This window comes from Chrysemys picta, chromosome 1 (assembly GCF_011386835.1).
Source record: "Chrysemys picta bellii isolate R12L10 chromosome 1, ASM1138683v2, whole genome shotgun sequence".
Lineage (NCBI taxonomy): Eukaryota > Metazoa > Chordata > Testudines > Emydidae > Chrysemys > Chrysemys picta.
The window spans coordinates 345,695,158-345,722,710 of NC_088791.1; the positions used below are offsets into that span (position 1 = coordinate 345,695,158).

Consider the following 27,553-nt stretch of genomic DNA (forward strand, 5'->3'; position numbering starts at 1 on the left):
TTCAGCTAGTGAACGGTGATCTGCTACTACCTGTGCAGTAGGATTATTATCTTTCCTGAACTTGATAATTATACTGTCTTTCTTTTTGTGGTGGGAATTTCTCTGAACACTGTTTAAAGTTAGAGTTATACCTCTATTGTATTCAGTCCATTTTCTGAGATATCTGAGTTTCATCAGGGTTTAATAGGACTTTATATTCTCTTTCAAATAAGTCCAAACACCCTTACTTTCTATATAAACATTTTTCAGTTTTCAAATAGTCTTTTTAAACTTAACTAATTCTTAAAGTGTCTTTAAATTTAAATAGCCATTTACAAAGACATTGTTGCTTCTTTTTTGCTGTCTTTGGAGAGGTGGATCATGTATTTCTGGGTTTAGTAAGGAAATTGCTAAGCATTTTCAGATTGCTATTAATTGGGGAATTAATTAGTTTTTGTTTGAGTGTTCTGCACATCCCCACTTACGGGTACTCTCTCAGCACCCAAGATTAGAACCTTTTCCAAGCAGGGCCTGATAGAGCACACGTGTCTCCACTCCTTCCCCTCCCATTGGTGTCCCTAAACGTTCTGAGCAGAAGACTATATGAGAGGGCACTGTGCTCTCTACCACCTCAGTCCCTTCCAGCCACCAGACAGATGTGAACTGTTCCTGTCCTTTGGATCCAGGGTTTTTTCCATTTATAGTGCCTGGTTTAGTTTATAGCTGTTGTTCTTAGTGTAGTTTTTATTATACAGTAGTTTTAGGTATAGGATAAAAGAGACAGTGTAATTTACTCTGTACAGTCAGTTCCTTGTGTTATGGCAGAACCATAGAAGAAGAGTGTGATGGGCAGCTCCCTATCTGGGGTGCCACCTGATATACTGGGGTACCACTGAGCCTGCCCCAGGATGACAGCTGAGAAGATCTAAGAAACAAGGACTGAGGAGGGGAGAAGAGCTGAGTTTGGGCCGGTAAAGGTGTTTGGCCTGTGAAAGAAATGCCTAGAACAACATTTAGGGTGAGAAATTATTAGTTGTAACCAGTTTCTTTAGTGTATTGATCTTAATTTGCATGTTTGTTTTATTTGCTCAGTAATCTGCTTTGATCTGTTTGCTAACCCCTATAATCACTTAAAATCTATCCTTTGTAGTTAGTAAACTTGTTTTGTTTTCTTTAAAACAGTTTGTGCAATTCATAACTGGGGGGAGGGAGGGCAAAAAGATGTGCATATCTTCCTCCACATTGAGGGAGGGGGGATTTTCATGAGCTTAAGCTGCACAGATTTCTGTGTAGCACAAGACAATACAATTTTGGGTTTACACCCCAGAGGGGGTGTGCACTTCAGTGTCTGTGTCTTTCTGTGGCTGGGTATGTCCCTAACTCTCTGTGTGTGCTGGAGGAGGCTTGAGAGCCTGACTCAGCAGGACTGGATGAGGGAGCACAGGTTGGTGGAACAGGTGGTACCCAAATATATCAGGTGGCACCCCAGAGTGGGGTGCAAGCTGTCACAAAGAGCACGGGCTTTAAGAGATCTGCTTCGTGCCCTGCTGTTTTTCAAGCATCAGAACACATGAGCTATCTTGAGTGCCTGAAAGAAGAGCACTCTCCCTCCGGGTGTTCCATTTGCTGAACTACCACTCCCAGTGCACGCAAGAACAGGCAGACCAGACTTTAAGTACTGCTGCTTAAGGAGCTGAATGTTTCTCTGGATCCACTATTTTCCAGGCCTGTGGTACTGATCTCATGTTCTGCTCCAGTTCCAGGACCATCATCAGAGCCGAAGAGAAGATTAACAATAGAGACTGATGTCCATCTTCCTCCACCTGAGCGATCCTCAGATCTGACCAACAGAACATTGACAAAGGAGAAGAGACAGTCTTCTTCAGTTCCAAGGTCTGCTTTGTCATCACCTGAAAAGAGGAGAAGAGTAGAGGAAATGATTAGGGTTTCTCCAGATCCTTCTATGTGTCCTCCTAAGACTCCTACCGGATCTCTGGGTAGATCTTTTTCACCCTTTATTTCTCTTCATCCTCCAGTTGCTATGTTTTCTCTGATGACATCCATAGCACATCTAAGGTTAGAGCCGTCCTGAGGGCAGGATATTGGAGGAATCAAGAGACCCATTTCATCCCAGGTTATGTTACCCTATCCATTTGTTCCTCTTCCCATGGGTATGTTTCCAGATCCCACCTACTGGAGACACTGGCAGCCATAGACTCCATGGCCCTATTGGGTTCCACCACAACAATTTTTGAGGGAGAAGGATGGAGAAGTGAAGTATCATGTGTTGAGGATCCGGTGCTCAACAGTCCTCAGATCTAGTTCTTCCAGATGCACTGGTAGTTCAGACAGTATTGCCTGATACTCTTTCTGAGAATAAGATGAGGAGATACCTCCTCTTTTTCAACAGGAGCAAATGAATACTGATTTTGATTTGTCACCTGACCAGCATGTGGGTGTGGCTTCAGTATCCTCCCCTTCTGAGGCTATTTTGGAATTCCGTGAACATGTGGATCACACAGTAGTCACTTTGGAATCACCTTCGGTGTCTGTGCAGGAAATCACCCATCCAGTGTTTGACATCCTTGGAGCTACCTCCACAAACAGGTCATTCCCTATTTTGGATGATCTTTGGCAAGCTCCTAAAGTAATTTGGTCAACTCCTGCTTCTTGTCAGCCTGTTTCCAAGAAAAGTGGATGAATTGTATCAGGTCTTCAATAAGGTTTTCCTTATTTTCTCACCCATCCTGTACCAAATTTGCTGGTGGTGGCTGCTGCCAGAAACAGATTTAGGTCTGGCCAAGCTCACTCTACCCCTGTGAATAGAGTGGGCAGGAAGATTGATGCAGTTGGGAGAGAGGATTTCTTGTCCTTTTCTTTGGTAATTAGAATGGCTAATTAACAGGCAGTGATGGCCCATTACCATTTCCATCTGTGGGAAAGAATGGCATTCTTTGTTAGGTTTGCCAGAGGATAAAAGAAGAATGACTAATGCTATTCTGACAGAAGAACAGAACATAGCAAAGCCTTCAGGGCATCATTTGGTGCTTCAGATTCTTCTGCCAGAGTTTGGTATCTGCAGTCTGCTTGACGCGGTATGCTTGGCTTTGTCATCTTCCCTGGCTGAGCACACTAAAGTTCTTTATTTTAGTTATCTATTAAAGCAGTCTTCATTATTGCTATAATATCAGCCAGAAGGGTGAGTGAACTGCAAGCCCCCATGGCTAATCCACCATTTACAATTTTGCGTAAAGATAATGTAGTACTTAGACCTGATTCCATGTTTCTACCAAAAAGAATGTCTGAATTTCATATTAATCAGATAGTTAATTTACTGTTTTCCCCATGAAACCTCATAATAATAAAGTGGAGTTTGCATTACATACGTTAGATGTTAGTTAGGCTCTTGCATTTTACTCAGATAGACCTAAGAGTTTTATGAAGTTTCTTTCTTACACAAAGAATCATAATGGTCATAGTATGTTTGCTCATACTATTTCCAGATGAATTAAACCGGGCATCATTCAGTGTTACAAATTCACAGAAATCCCTTCGCCTCCCATTGTATGGTCTCATTCTACTAGTGCAGTAGCAGCATCTTTTGCTTGTCTTAAACATATTCCTGTTAGGGAAGTGTTCAAGACTGCTACTTGGAACTCAGTGCATACATTCACTAAACATTATGCCCTGGATCCATCTTCTAGAGTAGATGACAAATCTGTCAGAAAGGTGTTACAACTGTCATTTACTTAGGACTCTGTTCCCACCCCTGAAGGTTTTTCAGCACTGCTTGTCAAACTACCCATAAGTGGAAATATTCAGAGCCACTCAAAGAAGAAATGAAGGTTACTTATTTGTAACCAGAGTTCTTCAAGATGATTCTGCATATTCACGCTTCCCACTCACCTCTCCCTCTTTCTCAGAGCCCTGTTATGGTCTTCTGGGTTAGCGGTAGAAGGAACTGAGACAGTAGAGGGCACCGCACCCTGTATATGGCCTCACCATTGGCATGTTCGGAGACAAAGAGGAGACAGGTAAGAGGGGGCACACGTATGCTCTAACAGACACTGCCTGAGAAGGTTCTACTGTTTGGTGTCACCAGGCGACATATTACCCATTAGTGTAAATGTGCAGTCATCGTGAAGAAATCCGGTTACAAGTAAGTAACCTTCAGTTATATTTTATACTCAAATGGCTTCTTGCATTAGTAACAGTTGTAGTATTAAATGATCTTGCTATATTTGTACATAATATATCTCCTATTCACATAACAATGGCATTAGGAAGTTATTATATGAGATTTGTACTTAGATACAAAGTGTTTGCAAATATACATCTCAAAAGACTTATTTAAGCCATTATTGAAATCCAGAGGTGAAATTGTATTTATACCAAGCAGTATCTTATATAAGAGATGTGTCCAGTTATTTGAAAGACCTTTGGCTTTGTTTGTGGTTTCTTTGCTTTCTGACCAAAATGGTCCTCGGATTTATGGCATGCCATTTGCAGTATATTTACAACTTGTAACTAAAGACTTCTATTAAATATTTTAAAATAATAATTTTAAGCACAAATCACAATAGTCAATGCTTATATACATTTCAAAACATCACATAAAAATAATACAGAAAGTTAAAGCAAGATAGAAGTTATAAAAGCTGCATATTAGAGTCTATGTAAACCAATGTGGGTGCAAAAAGCCAAAGAGGTGTTATCTTCCCTGACACCTGGCTTCCCACTGTGTCACAAGAAAACAGAAACCTGCATTTTTTAAAATTTGCCTGAACATGTCATTTAATAAAATAAGCAACCAAAAACATAAGTGGTGGTGTTCTATTCTACAAGCATCATGTGTATGTAAGCAATCACAAGTGGTATTTAAAATTCAGGAACGTCACAGGCAAGTTTACAATGACCTACAATTCTAAGAATATATTATAATAATTTCTGATAACCATTTTTGCATCAATACTGAAGTCTATTGTCCACATTTGCAAGCACCTCATGCACTCAAGATTGGATTCTTTCAGTCAGCAGTGACCAATGGGGCCATGCATGCACCCTGTGTGCCCTCATACCTCCCTCCACCCCCATCTGAGGGCATAAAGAATGGAGCATGCCCAACCATTGTTCAGTTCCTCCTTATCACCCAGCTATGGTGGCCAGATGGAACCCTTGGTAGTGTCTACAACTCTTGTGGTCTGTGTGACCCAAAACCTATTTTTCTTAATAACTAGTTCATTTATTAGTGCAGTGTTAGTGTAGTTAGAATTACTACTTAATGTCCATTGGCTATTGCTAGTCTAAGAGTAAAGATTTCTGATCAATCTGTCTCACGTGCCAGTTCTTTTGATATTCTGGGATGCAGATTATCCAGTCCCCCCAATTTCAGCACATTAGGAACTTTAAGTTGTTTTCTTATACACAGCTTTGCATTGTTGTGTGAGATGAACACATTTCCAGGGATCATATTAAGATTCCAAAACTCATTTGTGACCTATGTCAGGTTTGAACTGAGGTGAAATGTTAGTGCAATTACAGATTTACTAATCTGCTTTAAAAAGAAATGTAAATGCACAGCTTCCACCTCAGATGTGGTAATTTCCATGGTAATTTTATGAATGTGGAGTGAGTGGTTTATTTTGTAAGCAATAAAGAGTATTTGTGGATATATACCAACACTGTGTCCAGTATCTGCCTGCTCCCATATCTTGTAGGGAGACTCCTGCTGCAGGTCTAACAGACTGAGGCAGCTCCATCCCTTTATACCCTCAGCTAGCAACATGAGCATATGGAGGGCACATATGTTCATGTTTCCCCAGTGGGGGAAAACATCTCTGGGTTCAGGACGCTGGCACGCGCACGCACACACACACACCTGAACTGGAGTGGACATGTGCAACACATCTCAAAGAACAACAGTTACCGAACAGGTTTCTAACAGCTTTTTCTCTGCCTGTGACATACACAATATTTTAATCTCCTGAGGCCTGTAATACTTTGGTCTAATTCTGGTTGCTGGGCTTGGTGTGGGGATGGCAAGTGGTGTTAGTGTCCTGTACTATACAGGAGGTCAGACCTTTGTCAGGGTTCCCCTCCACACTCTGACCTCTGAAACCCTCTTTGTTGCCTAGCAGACTGTGAATCTGCCCTGGGGTTTCCCCTTCCTCCCAGGGCTAGCATGTCTCTCCCTGAATTACAAGCACACAGAGCCTCAGGAACCTAGTTAAGTTCCTTGGGGATTACATTCACATTATTTTCCAGTCCTGGAGGAGAAAGGGGGCTGGTATCCACTCCTGGACTTAGATGGCTCAGTGCCTTCACCTACCATTTCAAGTTCAGGATGGTATCTCTAGCCTCTCCTCATGACTGGTTTTCAGCTCTCAACCTGCAAAGCACATATTTTCACGGTTCACCGAGCTTCCAAATGGGAAATTGTCACTATCAGTACAAAGAACAGGAGTACTTGTGGCACCTTAGAGACAAATTTATTTCAGCATAAGCTTTCGTGGGCTACAGCTCACTTCTTCAGATGCATAGAGTGAAACACACAGACAGAAGATATTTATACATACAGAGAACATGAAAAGGTGGAAGTACGCATACCAATTGTAAGAGGCCAATCAATTGAGATGAGCTATCAGTAGCAGCAGAAGAAAAAACTTTGAAGTGATAATCGAGATGACCCATAGAAGGTGTGAGGAGAACTTAACATGGGGGGAAAAAATTCAATTAGTGTAATGACCTAACCATTCCCAGTCTCTGTTTAGACCTAAGTTAATTGTGTCTAATTTGCATATTAATTCGAGTTCAGCAGTCTCTCTTTGGAGTCTGTTTTTGAAGTTTTTTTGTTGCAAAACTGACACCTTCAAGTCTGTCACTGAGTGATTAGAGAGGTTGAAGTGTTCTCCCACTGGTTTTTGAATGCTATGATTCCTGATGTCAGATTTGTGTCCATTTATTCTTTTGCGTAGAGACTGTCCAGTTTGGCCAATGTACATGGCAGAGGGGCATTGCTGGCACATGATGGCATATATCACGTTGGTAGATGTGCAGGTGAACGAGCCTCTGATGGTGTGGCTGATGTGGTTAGGTCCTATGCTGGTTTCACTTGAATAGATATATGGACAGAGCTGGCATCGGGCTTTGTTGCAAGGATAGGTTCCTGTGTTAGTGTTTTTGTTCAGTGGTGTGTGGTTGCTGGTGAGTATTTGCTTAAGGTTGGGAGGCTGTCTGTAAGTGAGGACTGGTCTGTCTCCCAAGATCTGTGAGACTGAGGGATCATCTTTCAGGATAGGTTGTAGCTCTTTGATGATGCACTGGAGAGGTTTCAGTTAGGGGCTGAAGCTGGCGGCTAGAGGCGTTCTGTTACTTTCTTTGTTGGGCATGTCCTGTAGTAGGTGGCTTCTGGGTACTCTTCTGGCTCTGTCAATCTGCTTTTTCACTTCAGCAGGTGGGTATTGTAGTTTTAAGAACACTTGATAGAGATCTTGTAGGTGTTTATGTCTGTCTGAGGGATTGGAGCAAATGCAGTTGTATCTTAGAGCTTGGCTGTAGACAATGGATCGTGTGGTGTGTCCTGGATGGAAACTGGAGGCATGTAGGTAAGTATAGCGGTCAGAGAGTTTCCGGTATAGGGTGGTGTTTATGTGACCATCGTTTATTAGCACAGTAGTGTCTAGGAAATGGACTGCTTGTGTGGATTGGTCTAGGCTGAGGTTGATGGTGGGATGGAAATTGTTAAAATCATGGTGGAATTCATCAAGGGCTTCTTTTCCATGGGTCCAGATGATGAAGATAGCATCAATGTAGCGCAAGTAGAGTAGGGACGTTAGGGGACGAGAGCAACTGGGAAAACTATCAGTACAGAGTCCTGCCCTTCAGTCTAGCAACCACTCCAAGTGTTTTCACCAAGTGCTTCGCAGTAGTGGCTGCTCACCTGAGAAATCAGGGGATCCAGGTATTCCCTGTGGTGCTGGAACACATTTTATAGAGGGGGTGCTGAAAGCCAGCTAAGGAAACTGTGAACCCTTTGTGTTCAAAAGCAATGTGAAAAAAGAGCAATTACTGCTCACACCACACCTCTGCAGCTGCAGCACAGCTCTGAGATTCTCAAGAATGGCAAAATAATGCTAATTTCTTTCTGACAGCACCAGCAAACTTTTCGCAGTAAAATCTGGGGGTGCTGCAGCACTCCCCACACTCCTAGTTCTCACGCCTATGGGTAGTCCTGTACACTGATGATTGGTTCATTCAAGGAAGATCAGCAAAGTAGGTAAATGACTCCATCCATCAGATCTTGCAACTTTTCATCACATTAGGCTTCGGAATCAACAGTGGGAAATTATTTTTATTCTCAACTCAGAGAACAGAGTTCACACAGCAGTAGATTCCACAATAGCAAAGGCTTATCTGCCGCAGGATGGATTCAACACCATAGTAGATCTCAGCCAGCTGCCAGCTTACCCTCAAACACTGGAGAAAAGTCTGTTTCAGACTTCTTGGACATATGGCCCCTGCATATATGTAACACAGCATGCTCGCCTTTACCTGTTCTGCATGCAGGGATTGTTAAATTGGGAAATTGTTATATCTACTCAACAGACATTACATTGACACGAGAGTGCAGGTCTGCCGAGAAATCCTCTCTCATTATTAACTTAGTGGAAGGATCTTCTCTGGGTATGCAAAGGAGTACCATTTTCTTCACCTCTACCTACCAAGAAACTGGTGATGGATGCTCCCACACTTGGGTGGGGAGCTCACCTGGACCACATTCAGACCCAAACCCACTAGACTCCTGAAGAAACTCCCTTTCACATAAATGTGCTAGAGCTCAGAACTATTCATTTAACCTTCACATAATTTCTCCCCATGTGATGAGAAATGATAGTCTAGTCCCTGACTATTCCCTATTTGAGGCCTCAAAATCTGATGCCCACTTTGGCAAAGCTATCCTTCAATCTTTATTTAGGTAGTTTCTGAGCACCAACCTCCTATCTATGAGGTCACGGCTTCTGGATAATTACTCGAAAGAGTAAGGTGAGTGAGGCCAACTTCTGTTGTTGAAAGAGACAACTTTCCAAGCTTATCCAGCGCTCTTCTTCAGTTCCTGGAAAAAGTTGTCTTTTTCATCACCAGAAGTTGGTCCAATAAAAGACAATGATTCACCCACCTTGTCTCTCTAATATCCTGGGACCAGCATGGCTACAACAATACTGCAAACATGAAAGAGGAAAGAACGGTTACTTTGCATACACTAACTGTAGTTCCTCAGGATGTGTTGTCCACATGTATTCCATGACCTGCCCTCCTCCACTTCTATGGACTCCTACAACAGCTGCGTTCTGTACTGGTGAAGGAGCTGAGGGATGGTTTGGGCCAGTCCACCCTTGATACCCTTGAGCAAGATGGGCTGAACAGGCATAGGTGCAGACACAGCCTCAGCAGACAGTGCTGGCCAAAAGAGTCTTGTCTTGAGTGCATGAGGCACGTGCACACCAGAAGTGAAATACATGGGGACAACACATCCTGAACCACAGTTACTTTAAGGCCAATAAATGTTCTTTCTCCCTCCACACAACAAGTCCTAGCCTCTCCTCCAGAAACTTCTCTCCTGCACAAATATGCAGTTACACATACTCTGGTGCTGCTAACATCATGGAGATACCTGGAGGCAGCCAGATACATGAATGAAGGCTGTTGCTCTGCAGTATATGTATCTCCCAGAATCCTTTTCCCATGTGGTGCCTTGAGTGTTAGTGCCGGAGCCATAGAGAAGTGCTTCTCTATGTCCATGGTATGGTCACTGGGGGGACCCTGTCTGGCCCATATATTCCTTTACCATGGAGTTGCACTGTAGCTTCCATGCTTCCTGTGGGTCTGAATCTGCCTCCAGAAGGTAGTAGGTGTAGAGTACAGTGGGTCTCTTCTTGAACTGAATGGGTTAGCTATTGGCATATCACAGTAATGTTTTGTGATCTGTACTGGGTATCTGTTCATTTGTGGCTGCAGTTCTGGGTGTTGGGTATGATCTTTAAAGCTCTATATAGCCCGGGACACAAGTGTTTGAGAGACAGGCTCTCTCACAGTGGCAGCTTAGCATTAGCTGGGGTACTCTGGTAGAATTACCATGATTGGTAGAAAGAGATCATTCTCATTTGAGAATGTGTACATAATTGTAGACTGTTATCATGTCCCCCATTAGTCATTGCTCAACCAAGCTGTACGTTTTTATCTGTTATATTTTCCTTATGAATCAAGCCCTCTAGATCCCTGATAGTTTTGTTATTTTTTCTTTACTCCTTCTAATTTTTAAATATATTTCCGTCACTGTAGTGCTGAAAAATGAACACAATTCTAGGTGTGGTGACTCTAGGCCCATAAAGAAAGAAGTATTCCCGCCTTGCTCCAAGGTCTGATGCTTGTACATATACGGCCTGAAACTTCAAGGCCTTTTGGGGGGATGGGAGCAGCTATATTACATCCCAAATTCATGTGCAATATGACAACCATGTGACTGTGTCACACTGCCTACCCAGCTGTTGACAACACGTGGTATTCATGATTAGGGAGAATGCACAGCAGAAACAAGCAGCAGTGCTGGAACCTTGTGTGCAGACAAAACAAATGTGGAGGCCTCGTTGCTAGTATTGTTAGAGAATGTACATATGAGATAGCTGGATGTGTGTGTGATCCATGCACACTTCATACAGGGACAAGCCTGAGTTTCTAAGGAAATGTTTGTTACAGTTATATGAGTAAGTCCTAAGTGCAAACAAAGTGTAATGTTCTGTGTCTGTTTCTTTCCAAGTGTCCAGTAGTGAGATTGTCATTATGGGAATAGCAATAGGAAGCATCCTTCTTCTTCTTCTGGTTCTCAGCTTTGCTGTGCATAAAAGAGCTCAAATTGCTCGGGTCTTTAGTAGGTAAGTAAAATTTCATTCATGTTTACACTACATGATAATATTTCTAATCCCAGTTCCCCCAGTGTTACACTTGGCAGTAAGCCTGCCACGCATTGCTGGCCACCTGCAAAAGCACCTCTGTTATATTTACTAACTGGTCCATTATTAGCCTAGGGTACTGCCACAGGTCTGGTTGGGCTCCCGGCTGCTGGATGCTCTCCTGACTGTTGTGAGAAAATTCAAACTAGACCGTGTTGGAAATTTTCTTCCAAAACTGAGTGTAGTCAGAAAATGTCAATTAGGCAGAATGAAATGTTTCATCAAATCTAGTACAGATGCAACTAAACCTTCATCAATCACCATCTCCCCACAGTGCCAAGGGATGGGGAAGGACTGCTGTGCTTTACCTTCCCACCTTTCCCATAGCTACTGGGGGGCAGGCAGGCAGAGCATCGGAAGCTCTGCCTCCCCACTTTCCCAACTGACTCTAGGGGACAGACAGGCAGAGCACCAGGACAGCACCTTACTTGCTCTGGGAACTCGAGGGGATTGACAGGGCAGCAGAGGGAAGGGGCTTTCTGCCTCTCCAGCAGCAGGGCTTGTGAAATTGATTAGAGCCTTCCTTGAATGTAGCTGGGGAGCTGAAAAAATATGTTTTGGTTGTCCCAAAGTGGAATTTTTCTTCAAAATCTTTCTGCAATTTTTTGGTGGTTTTGACATTCTGTCCAGCTTTGGGATTACATTTTCTCAAAACCACGACAGTTTTAACAGAAAGAGACCCACCCTCCCAGACACACACACAGACACTTCCTCTTTTTGCCCAGTTCTAAACCACACATTGATTCACACGTGCCCTTTGCTTGCTGGGACAGGGTTGAGCTTAGGTACTGTTCCTAGCTTTGTGTGGCTAGAGGCACAGTACCTAAGCTCAACCCTGCTGGAGCAGATCTCAACTCTGACACCTTTCTTGGCAGAGATGACCCCTGCAGTCCAAATGCCGAGGTGCTGAAATGTGCAGTCTCCCCAACAGCTTTTGCACATTCCTCAGAATCCCACTGAAAGGGTGAGCTGTCTGGTTTACAGTTTACCTCTTCAGGGGTACCTCTAGTGAAAGCCAACAGACATACACAAACTTTGCACAGCATTCCAAAACACCACTACTCTTTACTTAGTACTATGAGAAAACCAGATCTATACAAAATAACAGACATTCCAAAAAGTGTTTCCCTGTGTCATGTTCCTCACCACTGTGAATTTTCTTTGGGATTGGTCCTGTGGTACCTTTAAGACTAACAGAAGTATTGGGAGCATAAGCTTTCATAGGTAAGAACCTCACTTCTTCAGATGCACCTCACTTCTTCCCTTGCATCTGAAGAAGTGAGGTTCTTACCCACGAAAGCTTATGCTCCCAATACTTCTGTTAGTCTTAAAGGTGCCACAGGACCCTCTGTTGCTTTTTACAGATTCAGACTAACACGGCTACCCCTCTGATACTTTGGGGTTGGGCAGAGTTTTCTGTGGTGTCTAGAATCTTTCCCCTGCAGCTCGTGACTTCTCTTCAAATTCTTGGAGCCTTTTCATCCAAGCTAGCTGTTTCTGACATTGATTGATTCACAAACTGGATTCTCCTCCCCCTTGTCCCCGCTATGAAAGCATGCCCATCTCTCCCTGTCTCCTGGCATGTGATGGAGTATACACCCTCCACACCAGTCAGGAAGGGGTTAAAATGCAGTTTTGGCCTCAGGCAGCCCCACCATGCTAAACCTGCAAGGCATGCCAATCTTGGAGCAAGAGATTAAAAAGGGAGAAGCTCAATTTAAAAAGACCCAGCCATAGGAGGTGGACATATCTCTCCCCACTAGCTCACAGAAAGGAGTACTGTAGAGGATGGTACTGCCAAGGGAGTTCTGCAAACATTTCCGGGTAGCCTTTGAGGATACTGAGCTGGGCTACGGCTTGTCAGGTATATCCTGAAAGGAGGGAGGCCAGGGACTTGTTAGGACTATTTTTGTTGTGTTTTTCCTTTGTTATCTTTCCATTGAGGCCTTAAAAGGGCTTGGGAAGAATATTTTTAAGCAGGCCACAGTAGGAAGACGTCCATGGAAGAAGCAGGAGGTCTGAGGAAGTGGACCTTAGGGCTGGAACCTAGGGTAGAGGGTGGGACTGAGTTCCCTTACAGATCACCAAGGGAAACCCTAACAAAGGCTCTGGATAAGTGTCATAAGGCCTAGTGGACCTAAAGTCAGTCTAGAACTCTGGAACAAGGCTGACAGACTGTTACTGGAGTGCACGCTGACTTACCCTGAAAGGGGTGAGACTAAAGAGTGACTTGGCCAGAAGGTTGAGTCACAAGAAAAAGAGGAGCCACCTAAAAACCTGAATGACTGGTCAGTGAGGCTATGGAGAGGGAAAACCTGACAAGGGGAAAACTTACTCATCCCCAAGGCAGTCATATGGCTGATGAGTCTCTTTGTCTCATTCCCAAAACTTCTGTTCTTCTGTAACAGGGTTCACGACCCACCCTCTTCTTGGGGCCTGCTTGCTGCCCCCAATAAGGCTCAGAGAGTCTTCAGGGTTGCGCAACACCTGTGTCTTTATTTACTTAAGGTTGTCCCACCATCAGTGTCTATTTATATACAAGCTTTACAGGATTAGTCACCTCCTTTACAGGCAGAGACAGCCTTCAGCTAGGAGGCCTCCACTTCCCTCCCTGGCTGTCCCCTGCCTTCTGGCTCCCTCCCAGCCTTTATAGCCCTTGGCTTGTCAGGCCAGCAGGTGTTGCCAATCCTCAGACTGGCATCAGGCCTTTTCTGTCAGCCCCAATCTGTTTCCCCTGATTGGACCTGACCGGGCAGGGGCTAATTAGGTACTTTTGCACCAGCACCCTGCTACACCGTCCAATAGCCTTCCTTTTTTCCCCTCCTGGCAGTCCTTTTTAAAGCCCTGTTATCTGACCTTTGTCCCTTTGTCCTGTTTGGGGATTTTTTTGTTCTTTTCAAGTAATGACCCTATGAGTGTTCTACTTCAGGTGTGAACATGCCTTTGATTGGAGATTTTGGATAGCGATGCCTTTTTGGTATCAGATGATCTGCCCTCAGTTAGTGCTCAATGGTCTTGGCCTGAGATGGGTGAATGTAGCAATACAAGAGACACTCTGATGTTTCTAAAGTCTCAGTACTGACCTCTGCACCCTCCGCACCATCCATGGCCTCTGGATCACAGAAAACTATTGTGCAGCTAGATCGCCAGAAGCCCACAAAGACCAGAGTAGCACCGGTACTGACCCCTCTCAGCTTGGTCTCTCCTCTTTTCAGTTGACCTCTGGTCCTGGAGAAGTTTAGCTTCCCTAAAGACCTCTTTGTCTCAGATGAATCCAAGTCTCCTCTGCTCATAGTTAGGCAGGGTCTTTTGGTATCCCACTCGTCCTCTGTACTGGCTTTTTCCCAAGTACCAACATACCACCTTGTACTGAAAATACAATTCATAGGGGCATACTTGGATTCATTGACAGTCAGGGTCTACCTCCTCACAGACGGATTCATAACATTAGCATATGTAGCCAGGACCATTCAGGGGAGTCCATGAACCTCAGTAAGGAACTGTGTACAGCTCCTGGGTCATATGTCAGCCTGCACCTTCGTGATTGATCATGCAAAACTATTCATCCTAGATGGGTTGAAAAATCAACTCAATGTCTGTGCTGACATTCCTTTCATTCTCCCACGTCCAACAACACCCTTCACAACGGATACATCTCTCTTGAGATAGGGAGCTCACCTCAGTACTCTCACAACTCAGGGCAGATGGTCACCTCAGGAAACCAGTCTCCACATCAACCTGTTTGAACTCCTGGGTAGTCAGAAATGCTTGCCATCATTTCTCACCTCTCATCGGGGCAAATCAATTAGATCATGATGGACAATGTGGCCTGCATAGTCTACATCAATAAACAGGGAGGAATAAGGTCCCCATCTCCATGTGCTAAAGCAACAAAGCTGTGGAACTGGTGTATAGCCCACGAGATCCAAATTTCAGCTGTCTACCTTCTGGGTGTTCAAAACACCACAGCAGATATTCTCAGCAGGTGCTTCTCCCAGGACTATGAATGGGATCTGGCCTCTCAAACTCTCCATTGTATTACTCCTGGAGGAATTCTGTGCTACTGCGGAATGCAGAATTCCCTGTTTTTCCTGCAGAATTTCTGGCTGCCATGAGGGGCTGCTGGACTCTGCAGAGCCCAGCTTGCAGTGAGCAGAGCACCCAGCCTGGTGGGGCTGGAGGGTGCACGCTCTTTGATCCTCATTCTCCCAGGAGGGGAGAGGACCTCGGAGACCCAGCCAGCTATGGCAAATGGTGAGGAAGGGCAGGGCCCCACCACACCATGTCCCCTGGCAGTTCAGTAAAGAAGTTGGGGGGGGAATAAAGGCTCTGGGGGTGCTGGTGTCTGGGTTGGGGGCTGCCTTACAGCTGGGCTCTGTGGAGAAAGGGGGACTGGCATCTGGGGTCTGCCCCATGGTTGGGCTCTGTGGGGAGTGGGGGGCTGACATCTGGGGGCTGCACCAGGACTGGGCTCTGTTGGGACGGGAGGCTGGTGTCTGGGAGCTGCCCCACAGGTAGGCTCTGTAGAGAGGAGAGGGCTGGTGTCTGGGGGGGTGCCCCATGGATGGGCACTGTAGGGGGGGGTGCTGGTGTCTGGGTCAGGGGCTGACCTGCGGCTAGGCTCTATGGGGAGGGGAGATTGGTGTCTGGGCCAGGAGGTGCCCCATGGCTCGGCTCTTGGGGGATGGTGGTGTGCGTGTTTGGGTCAGGGGTTGCCCTTTAGCTGGGCTCTGAGGGGTTGCGACTGCAGGTGTCTGGGCCCCGTGGACCCACACGCACACTCCAACTGGAACTGGGTTGTTATAGGGGTTTCTCTAACTCTCTACTCCTGGGGGAATCTTTTTTGCTCTTGTGTGTATTATTGATAGATATTCTGAGATTAAATTACCAAATTAATTGAAACTGGAGTGATTATATTGCGTTATTTTGACATATAAAATATGCAGAATTTTGCAGAATTTTCAATTTTTTGGCACAGAATTCTCCAAGGAATACACAGCTCCTAAAGTGGGGACTTCCAGAGGTGGATCTGTTTGCCACCTCAAGAAACAATAAGTGTCCTCTATTCTGCTCAAGAGGCGATCTAGGCCACCACTCTTTGGGAGACGCCTTTCTCCTGTCATGGATGAAGTGACTATTCTATGTGTTTTCTCCAACACTGCTAAGACTAAGGGAGTTGAACAAGATCAGGCAGGACAATGTCAGTATTATACTTATAGTACTGACCTCGCTGAGACAGGCTTGGTGTCCTTACCAGTTTCAGCTACGTGTCCATCCAAACTTTCGATCATTCCCCATTTCCTCTCCCAGGAAGCAGGTCATGTACTTCACCCTAACTTATATATCCTCTACCTGAGGGCATGGCTCCTTGTGAGTCACCGGGTTATAATCCACCTGCTCTCCAGAAGTAAACAAGTGTTACTGAACAGTAGAGGTGAGTCAACCCAAATTACTTGCCTGCAGAAGTGGAATAGATTCAGCAATTAGTGTCAATACCTCTGGCATCTGCCAGGATCTGTGTCGCTGTCAGTGATCCTGTATTACCTGTTGGACCTAAAGAAATCAGGATTATCAGTTAGCTCAAATAAAGTTCACTTGGCTGCAGTATCAGCCTTTCATCGTCCAATAGCACAGTTTTCTATATTTCTCACTCTGTATCTTCAAGTTTGGGGAACCTCTACCTCCAGGTTAAGGACCCCACTCCAATTGGCGACCTCAGTCTGGTACTTAATATCTCATGAGACCAGTATTTGAAGCAATGGCATCTTCACTTTTATATGAAGACTGCCCTCTTAGTAGCCATCACTTTGGGCTTCAGGTGGTCTTCAAGGACAAGATCTCTTTACATCCACACTCTGAATTCTTACCTAAGGTACTATGAGAATATCATCTTAACCAGTCCATTCATCTACCGATGTTTTCCCCAAAAAATATGTCTCAACCTCTTTTCATACCCTAGATGTTAGCCTTCTATCTAGATAGGACCAAACAATTTTGCAGATCACCTAGACTTTTTGTATCTATCAGAGACAAATCCAGAAAGTCTACAATCTCTGCTCAGAGATTCTTGAGGGGCATCTCTGGGTGTATCACCACATGCTATGATTCAGCTGGTGCTCAACTCCCCTAAAGGGTAATAGCACATTCTACCAGATGACAAGCAATATCCACTGCATTACTCAAAAATGTTCCAGTATCTGAGATATTTAGGGCGCCTACATGGGCTCCATTACATACATTTTCTAAGCACTGTGCCTTGATCCAGGCTACCAGATCCAGTGCGGAACTTGGTAATGAGGCACTATTGTCAGACGTGCTGATTTTAAAATGGCTCACTTTAGTAGCTTCTGTTTAACAGCCTCCAGAGATACTAGTGGAATGGAAAGAGTGTTGCTATCACCATATGATGATATTGTATACCTGTTTTTACGTGAATATAGAACAGAAATATTTATTGAACATAACTGCCTTTTCTGCTTTATTATTGATAATTCTCTAATTTCCATTTAGTAATGGACGAATACCATTGTCTGGATTAAGAAGAACAGGAGTACTTGTGGCACCTTAGAGACTAACAAATTTATTAGAGCATAAGCTTTCGTGGACTACAGCCCACTTCTTCAGATGCTACTCTGAAATTGTCTGGATTCTTTTTATTCTAAATATATTTTCCAAACTCCTTCTTATTGTCCTTAACCATGCTGGCTGTAGGATGTAGGAACATCTTATCTGATCTAGCACTGGGTACCTCAACTGCCACAGTTTCCCTTCTGCCTGAAGTCTTCCACAGTTGGTAGGCTGCTCTGGTGCCTTCGGTGGGTTTATTGGCATTTTTCCCTTTGGCCAAACCTCAATTTAGCCTCAGTCCCCTTTCAGGGATCAAAGTTTATATGAAGTGCTATGGAAAACCTGGAGTGAGAAATGCCAGAGAGATAGAGGTTGGCAGAAGGCAGCATTTGCAAATTGGTGCCAGTTACTGAAGATGAAAGAGCAACCCATTCATCCAGACTGGTTTAATCTGAAATACAGAAACATGATTACATGGTTCATTAAGACAGGTTTCAGAGTGGTAGCCATGTTAGTCTGTATCAGCAAAAAGAATGAGGCATACTTGTGGCACCTTAGAGACTAACAAATTTATTTGGGCATAAGCTTTCGTGGGCTAAAACCCACTTCTTCAAATGCATGCAGTGGAAAATAAAATCGGAATATATATAATGTATACAGAGAACATGAAAAAATGGGGGTTGCCATACCAACTCTCATGAGACTAATCAATTAAGGTGGGCTATTATCAGCAAGAGAAAAAAAAAATTTGTAGTGATAATCAGGATGGCCGATTCCAAACAGTTGACAAGAAGGTGTGAGTAACAGTAGGGGGAAAATTAGCATGCAGAAATAGTTTTTACTTTGTGTAATGACTCATCCACTCCCAGTCTTTATTCAAGCCTAATTTAATAGTGTCCAGTTTGCAAATTAGTTCCAGTTATGCAGTTTCTCGTTGGAGTCTGTTTTTGAAGTTTTGTTGTTGAAGAATTGCAACTTTTAGGTCTGTAATTGAGTGTACAGGGAGGTTGAAGTGTTCTCCGACTGGTTTTTGAACGTTATAATTCTTGACGTCTGATTTGTGTCCATTTATTCTTTTGCGTAGAGACTGTCCGGTTTGGCCAATGTACCTGGCAGAGGGCATTGCTGGCACATTATGGCATATATCACATTGGTAGATATGCAGGTGAACAAGCCCCTGATGGTGTGGCTGATGTGATTAGGTCCTCCGATGGTGTCCCTTGAATAGATATGTGGACAGAGTTGGCAATGTGCTTTGTTGCAAGGATAGGTTCCTGGGTTAGTGTTTTTGTTGTGTGGTGCTGGTGAGTATTTGCTTCCGACTGGGGGCTGTCTGTAAGCGAGGACTGGCCTGTCTGCCAATATCTGTGAGAGTGAGGGTTCGTCCTGCAGGATAGGTTGTAGATCCTTAATGATGCGCTGGAGAGGTTTTAGTTGGGGGCTGAAGGTGACGGCTGGGTACTTTTCTGGCTCTGTCAATCTGTTTCTTCACTTCAGCATATGGGTATTGTAGTTTTAAGAACGCTTGATAGAGATCCTGTAGGTGTTTGTCTCTGTCTGAGGGATTGGAGCAAATGTGGTTGTATCTTAGAGCTTGGCTGTAGACAATGGATCGTATGATGTGGTCTGGATGAAAGCTGGAGGCATGTAGGTAAGTATAGCGGTCAGTAGGTTTCCGATATAGGATGGTGTTTATGTGATCATCACTTATTAGCACTGTAGTGTCCAGGAAGAGGATCTCTTGTGTGGACTGGTCCAGGCTGAGGTTGATGGTGGGATGGAAATTATTGAAATCATGATGGAATTCCTCAAGTGCTTCTTTTCCATGGATCCAGATGATGAAGATGTCATCAATGTAGCGCAAGTAGACTAGGGGCACTAGGGGATGAGAACTGAGGAAGTATTGTTCTAAGTCAGCCATAAAAATGTTGGCATATTGTGGGGCCATGCGGGTATCCATAGCAGTGCCGCTGACTTGAAGGTATACATTGTCCCCAAATGTGAAATAGTTGTGGATGAGGACAAAGTCACAAAGTTCAGCCACCAGGTTTGCCGTGACATTATCAGGGATACTGTTCCTGACGGCTTGTAGTCCATCTTTGTGTGGAATGTTGGTGTAGAGGGCTTCTACATCCATAGTGGCCAGGATGGTGTTTTCTAGAAGATCACCAATGGATTGTAGTTTCCTCAGGAAGTCAGTGGTGCCTCGAAGATAGCTAGGAGTGCTGGTAGCATAGGGCAAGGAGAGAGTCTACATAGCCAGACAATCCTGCTGTCAGGGTGCCAATGCCTGAGATGATGGGGCATCCAGGATTTCCAGATTTATGGATCTTGGGTAGCAGATAGAATACCCCTGGTCGGGATTCTAGGGGTGTGTATGTGCAGATTTGTTCCTGTGCTTTTTCAGGGAGTTTCTTGAGCAGATGGTGCAGTTTCTTTTGGTAACCCTCAGTGGGATCAGAGGGTAATGGCCTGCAGAATGTGGTGTTAGAGAGCTGCCTAGCAGCCTCTCGTTCATACTCCGACCTATTCATGATGACGACAGCACCTCCTTTGTCAGCCTTTTTGATTATGATATCAGAGTTGTTCCTGAGGCTGTGGATGGCATTGTGTTCTGCACAGCTGTCATGTAACACAGCTGGTTTGATAGATTTTAATAAGCATCTTCTCAAAACCATGCATAATAATTACAATTTCAGCTTGTTCACCAACTGTATTGTCTAAATCGTATGTGGTTTGTACCGTAGGTTCTCCAGAAAAAGACAGGCAACACAACGTGATTCTGGTGCTGCAGACACAGTAAGTGTTTTTCATATGGATTGCTTCAGTTACTCTCAAATATGTGAAGAGCATATGAGCATTTTCTAGTCTGGAAGATAATCAAAACTTCTCTTCCTTTTTTTCTAATTTGAAAAAATGATCATGCATATCTGAAAATAGTAAAGCCAGAATATGACAGGAGGAGCACCAGTATTGCAACTACTACAGATAAGATTCCCAAATCCATCCCATCTTAGGCTTTGGTACACTCGTGGATTCACAGCGCTGCCGCGGCAGCGCTGCCTCGGCAGCGCTGTGAAGCGCGAGTGTATTCACACCTCCAGCGCTACGAGAGCTCTCTTGCAGCACTGCAAGTACTCCACCTCTCCGAGGGGAATAGCTTACAGCGCTGCGAGCAAGCGTGCAGCGCTGCAGGTGCTGATTACACTGGCACTTTACAGCGCTGCAGTCGCTGCGCTCAGGGGGGTGTTTTTTCACACCCCTGAGCGCAGCAAGTGCAGCGCTGTGAATTGCCAGTATAGCCAAGGCCTTAATATTTTATTTTTAGTTCCTTTTAGCTTTCCATAACATTCACTTTTGGGGATGAAATTTTTGAAGCTCACAGTTTGCTTTTATTTTAGTTGATATGTTTTTGTTTTGTTTTGTTGAATTATAAGCAAAAAAGTTATTGAGCTATTTTACAAGCAAGGAGAATGAGAGTGAAATACACTTTCCCAACACAGAAAAACACTGCAAGCTATCTCTCTGAACAGTGATTGTAACGTACACACCTCCTGGGTATGGAGTTCCATCCTATCTAGTGGCACTGAGACCACTTAGGGCAGGTCTTCACTGCAGGGCGGGGGTCGATTTAAGATACGCAAATTCAGCTACGCTATTCGCGTAGATGAATTCGACCTATCGGAGCCGACTTACCCCGCTGTGAGGATGGCGGCAAAATCGACCTCCGTGGCTCCCCGTCGAAGGAGCTTACTCCCACCTCCGCTGGTGGAATAAGAGTGTCGATTCGGGGATCAATTGTTGCATCCCGACGAGACGTGATAATTCGATCCCCGGGAGATCGATTTCTACCCGCCGATTCAGGTGGATAGTGTAGACCTAGCCTTAGAGAGAGAGAAAGATTAATGAGTCTGTTCTATGGTGTTAGCTAAGCGCCATTTGGCTTTTAGCTCATGCAATAAAGGCTCATGCGTTTAGCTCTAGAGGTTCCATGTTCAATCCCGCCCGCTGACAACTGGCATCTGTCAGTGTTACATTTTAGCACAGAAACATTTTGGGGTAGCAAGTTGATATTTGGAAGGAAAATAGTCCTTAGAGAGAAGTGCTTTTCAGTGAAAATCAGCTTTGATATGGGCGTAGCATGACAGAAACTCTGGATTCATAACAGTAGAATTCAGTTCAGAATCAGGCCTATTGCCTCACTGAGTTTACACCATGTTCGGGACAGGAGACCCTTGAAATGTCTTAAAAATAGATCCAGATTATAGAATTTCATTTTTATTTTTTAAATTAATAACTAAGAAATACTATCAAAACTACTCTGAGTAAATCATAGATTCATAAATTCCAAGGCCAGAAGGGACCATTGTGATCATCTAGTCTGACCTCCTGTATAACACAGAACTTCCCCCAAATTATTCCTAGAGCAGAAAAACATCCAATTTTGATTTTAAAATTGTCAGTGATGGAGAATCCACTGGGATCCTTGGTAAGTTGTTCCAATAGTTAACAGCGAAAGTAATTAAAACTTTACACCATATTTCCAGTCTGAATTTGTGTCGTTTCAACTTTCAGCCATTGGATTGTGTTATATCTTTCTCTGATCAATTAAAGAGCCTACTATTAAATATTTCTTTCCTGTGTAGATACATATAGTCACCCCTAAATCTTCTATATGTTAAACTAAATATATTGAACTCTTTGAGTCTATCACTATAAGACATGTTTTCTAATGCTTCAATCATTTCTTGTCGCTCTTCTCTGAACCCTCTCCAGTTTATTAACATCCTTCTTGACTACTTGATACAGTATTCCAGCAGCAGTTGCACTAGTGCCAAATACAGAGGTAAAATAACCACTCTACTCCTACTAAAGACTCCCCTATTTATCCATCTCAGGATCACATTGGCCTTTTTGGACATGGAATTTAGCTAATTATCCACCATGATCACCAAATCTTTTTCAGAATCATTGCTTCTCAGGATAGAATCCCCCATTCAGTAATTATGGCCTACATTCTTTGTTCCTAGATATATACATTTACATTTAGCCATATTAAAAATGCATACTGTTTGTTTGTGCCCATCTTATCAAGTGGCTGAGAACATTCTGTATCAGTGACCAGTCCTCTTTGTTATTTACTATTCCCTCAATGTTTGTGTCATCTGTAAACTATATCAGTGGTAATTTTATATTTTCTTCCAGGTCATTCATACAGATGTTAAATTAGACCCAAGAACTGATCCCTGTGGGACACCACTAGAAGCACCCCCATTTGATGATTCCCCATTTACAATTACTTTTTGAGACCTAATCATTAGCCAGCTTTTAATCCATTTGATGTGTGCCATGTTAATCTTTCTAGATTTTAAATCAAAATAGTCACTGTTTAGGGCAACTGCATCTGTATTTCCCCCTCATTGTCCAGCAGTGGCACCCATTGTAGGCTCCTGGCTCTTCAGCCATCATCTCTCTTTGGCAGAGATCTACATCTCTCCTAATCCTAACCGGGGTTTTTCTAGGCCACACTGTTCCCTGTCTACACTGTGAGTTCCCCAGCAAGCCAGCACATTTATTCTTAAGGTGAAAGCATTAAAAACACAGATTAAAATAATACAAGTACTAACAGACACATGCTAAAAATCTTCCCAGCGGTCACCCCACTGCAACTCCACCCCAATGGCAGGTATCAGTCCTTTCAAATCTTACCCACACCCACTGGGCACAAAAGGTCCTGTCCATTTGCTGGATCAGAAAGAAATGCCTGAGTCAGTTTAAACTCAGGCTATTTATCCAAAAGTCCTTTCTTTGTCCATTGACCTCTGGAGAATCCAGTTTGAACTAATATATGCAAGCATCACCCAGGGAGGTGGTACATCTCTGGAGATGTTTACGGGTCCTAGGCACCATTTGAGCCTTTCTCTCTCTCTCCATGGTATAATACGAGCTAATTTAGACGCAATTGAAAGTCTTGTTACATACTGCGGAGCTGAAATCACTGATACCTAGGTCTAAGTATTAGGCCTACTTTTGGGCAGTGTCTCTATTGCAAGAGACTGCACAGTGTGCACCAGCAGTGAGGCTCCCCCACTAACAGCTGAAATCACTGAGAGCTGTGCTAAGTGTGTGTGGGGGGGGCCCTGAAGACATCTTGGCAAGTGGCCAGCCGGGCAGCTGGTGGAGAGATGTGGCAAGCGGCCAGCAGGGTGGCTGGTGGAGAGGCACAGCCAGCAGGGCGGCTGGTGGAGAGGGCCAGAGAAGAGCCCCACAGAGGTGTGGCAATCAGCCGTTGGGGCAATGAGCAAGTGCCCATGCAGTGCAGTGTGTAAGGTGCCTCCTTACCCCTCCCTTGCCTTCCACACAGGGTGGGAGGTGAACTCTGTGGATGAACCTCTGGACTCTGGTGCTGCCCTGGCCAAGGACAGCAACTGTGAGTGGGGTACAGAGATGGGATGGGCACATTAAAAGGACTTTTGGGTTGCTGGACTTAAGACTCTGAGGAGAAAAGAACACTGCCCTACTTACTTGGGGGTGGGTCTTTTGCTCATGGTTTGTGTTTATGATACCTAGTTGCGGTATCTTACCTAGTGTTTTCCCAAATTAATGCTGAGTTAATTCCCTCCTTTTATTAAAAGTTTTGCTACGCTCAGACTCTGTGCTTGTGAGAGTGGAATTATTGCCACCTACAGGCACCCAGGGATGGTGTGTAATTATCCCAGGTTACTGGGTGGGGGCTCGAGCCAGTTTTGTGTTGTATTGTTGATAAGGAACACTTAGATACTGAACCCGGCCCTTGTTGCTCCTGGCTCCACCCGGCAGAAGGGTTACAAAAGCATCAAATATATATGTGACTGGTCTGGACTTTATTCTGTTTGCACATTATTAGTGAGACCAAATCATGATCTCTTGTACCTAATTTACCATTAATTTTGAGCTCTGTGATCAGTTCCTTTTTCTTTTTCATGATGAGGCATAATAAAAAAATCCCCCATGCTGGATTCAACACTCTTTGAGTTAGGAAATGATCATCTGAAAACTGACTATGTAAAAACAGGTCCTTCTTACTTAATAGACTTGCTTCCTGTGTATATCCAGCCACAGCAACAGATGTTCCTGAGCAAAGTAAGTTTTTACTCTGTGGCCCTTCATAGTCCAGCAGAAACAACATCACTGTGAGAATCACACATCAGCAGAACTGTGAACTAAGTTCTGAAGACACGTTGCTGGTACTTGAGCAAATATCTCAGCTTGGCGATCAGATGCCATGGGAGTTTATGGTGCTGGCAGTCTGACTGAGAATATTCAATCAGGAGTCACTGAGACTGATGCAAAGAATTAATGTAGCTTCTCTGTAATGATCTTGTCCTCCTTGAGTGCCCCTTAGCACCTCAATCATCCAGTGGCCCCACTGATTTTTTGGCAGGCTTCCTGCTTCTGATGTACTTAGCAATTTTTTGCTGTTAACGTCTGGGTCTTTTGCTAGTTGCTCTTGAAATTCTACCTAATTAAGAATATAAGAATGGGCATACTGTATCAGACCAATGGTCCATCTAGTCTAGTATCCTGTCTTCTGACAGTGGCCAGTGGCAGATGTTTCAGAATGAACAGAACAGGCAATCGTTGATTGATATCCTTTCTCGTCCACTCCCAGCTTCTGGCAATCAGAGGCTAGGGACACTCCGAGCACGGGGTTGCATCCCTGACTATCTTGTCTAATAGCCATTGATGGACCTATCCTCCATGAACTTATTTAGTTCTTCTTTGAACCCGGTTATACTTTTGGCCTTCACAACATCCCCTGGCAATGAGTTTCACTGGCGATAGGGTGGGATTCTCCCTAATGGAGCTACTTAGTGTACTGGGATCTAAGTGAACCAAGTTATACTGGAAATTTTACAACTAAATCAGTGTAAATACTCAAGAGTGAAAAATGCATTGCAAGATGCTATACACAGACACACACACGGTTGTAGGAAAAATGTGTAATGATCTATGAAATTTGAAAACCAGCATGTGAGCATGTGATGCAATATCCCAAAGCACTCTCACAAGGCACATAGTTAAGGTTGTTTATGCAACTGGCTGAGGCTTGGAGGCATGAGGATTTTGTATTGTCAATTTATTTATTTATATCTCAAGTAATCCTGGACTTCGTGGTTATTTATGTTTTAATGTTGCAATAGTTTTCAAAGGGATAAGATGGATGAATAGTGAGACCCTTATTATAAATCTAAAGAAATAAATAAAATGTCCTGACTTGAGGGCTTAGCTTGAGGACTCTTTTGAAATGTTTTGGAATAGTAATACATATCACACGGAAACTGTTAGGTTTACCAAATAATGTTTCTATGTTGTACAAACTTTTGCTTCTTCAAAAATAGTTCCAAAGGAATATGGCAGCTTAGACCTCTGAATGCCAGATCGTGAATGACTGTGGGCAGGATACATAAAGTTTGCCAGTTACATAGACCATGCTTTAATCATTATACTGTTTTTTTGTTTTGTTTTGTTTTAGAAGAGTGTGAAGAAGAAAAGCAGTATTCAGTCTAAAAAGTAGAGGGGAAGCTATTTGTTTAACAAAACAGAGGATACTGGAAGATTGAAAAAACAATGTTTTTTTTATCAGTTCAGCCACTGAAAGAACATGTGGAACCCTGCTGAGATAGTGGTGTGTCAAAATTCCCAGTTACGTGGGATTTATGGAGAATTACCTAGTTTTGAAATTGTCAGTTTATTTTGTTCTTCTGTTCCATTTTATTTGAATAAACAGGTTTTGTCCTTATTTATGCTTTTCTTTCTGTATTCACATAAGTGTCTTCTCAGAGCTTCATAGAATCTCATCCTGCTTCTAAGTTGGTTCTATCCTCTGTATCCATAAGACGTATCCCTAGAACTCTCTATCCCTAAGCAGCAGAAACTTAACTGTTCTTTGAGTGCATGCACATATGCTTTCCACTGTATGTGTATACACACCTCAAGTACAGTTCTCAGAGAACTCTTTCCCTCACTGGGGGACTTGAGCATCCTCTGTTGCCACACACCACTGCAGGCTGGCATAAGAGGGTGGAGCAGCTCCCAACCTACCTCAGTCCCTTCTTACCACCAGTGGTGGTTGTGGAAGCAATCTCAAACTTGTTTGGATAAGTGCTTCCCTGACTCATGTCTGTGTGTGTCTGTGCGTGTGTCCCTATCAAATTCACAGCTGCAAAAAACACATTATGGACCATGAAATCTGGTCTCCCCAGTGAAATCTGCTGAGAAAAGGCAGAGCTGGGGGCACCCCAGCTGGGGCTTCTACCATGTACTGGGCTCCAGCTGCTAGTCCTGGCAGGGCTGGGGAGGAGCTGCACTTCCTCTTCTCCTGCAAGGGCTGCTCCTGGAGCTGTGTCAGACTAACCTCTGTGAACCTCCCCAGCTGCAGCTTCTTCACACTCCCGTCTGGCTTCCTTTCCCTATTGCTCCCCAGCTGCAGGGGGAGGGGTCACTACACAGAGAGCAGCCACGGAGCTGCCACTCCTTGGCTCCAGACCCAGAACTTGGGAGTTAAAGGGGCCTCGGACTGGCTGTGGGTGGGGTGGGGTCCACAATGCCCCCTCATTTGTAAGGCCAGCCCTGCACCCCCAAAAAAGTGATGACCCCCCCATACCATTCGACCCTCATGTATGCGCTATCTGCTGCTCTGTGGTTTCCCAGCTCTATGGCTGCACCTCTGTCTGTAGCAGCACAGATGCTGTGATGACCCCCCTACAATAGCCTTGCAACCCCCCCCCAACCCTCTTTTGGTTTGGGACCTTATGGTTATAGCACCATGAAAGTTCAGATGTAAATATCTGAAACTGTGAAATTGATTATTTTTAAAATCATATGACTGTAAAATTAACCAATATGGACCATGAATTTGGTAGAGCCCTATATATATATATAGAGAGAGAGTTGGTTAGTTAAGTTTAAGTTAGTTTTAAGTGCTAGGTTTTAGTTTAGGTCTTTTTGACAAGTTTTTA

General features: G+C 44.0%; 1 long non-coding RNA gene across 1 annotated transcript; it reads left to right on the forward strand.

Annotated features, from left to right (window-relative positions):
• Positions 1-10,789: 10,789 nt before the first annotated feature.
• On the forward strand, positions 10,790-26,202 carry LOC135984064 (uncharacterized). Its single transcript, XR_010601986.1, has 3 exons — positions 10,790-10,907; positions 20,300-20,351; positions 26,068-26,202. It is a non-coding gene; the product is annotated as an uncharacterized LOC135984064 (long non-coding RNA).
• Positions 26,203-27,553: the final 1,351 nt, after the last annotated feature.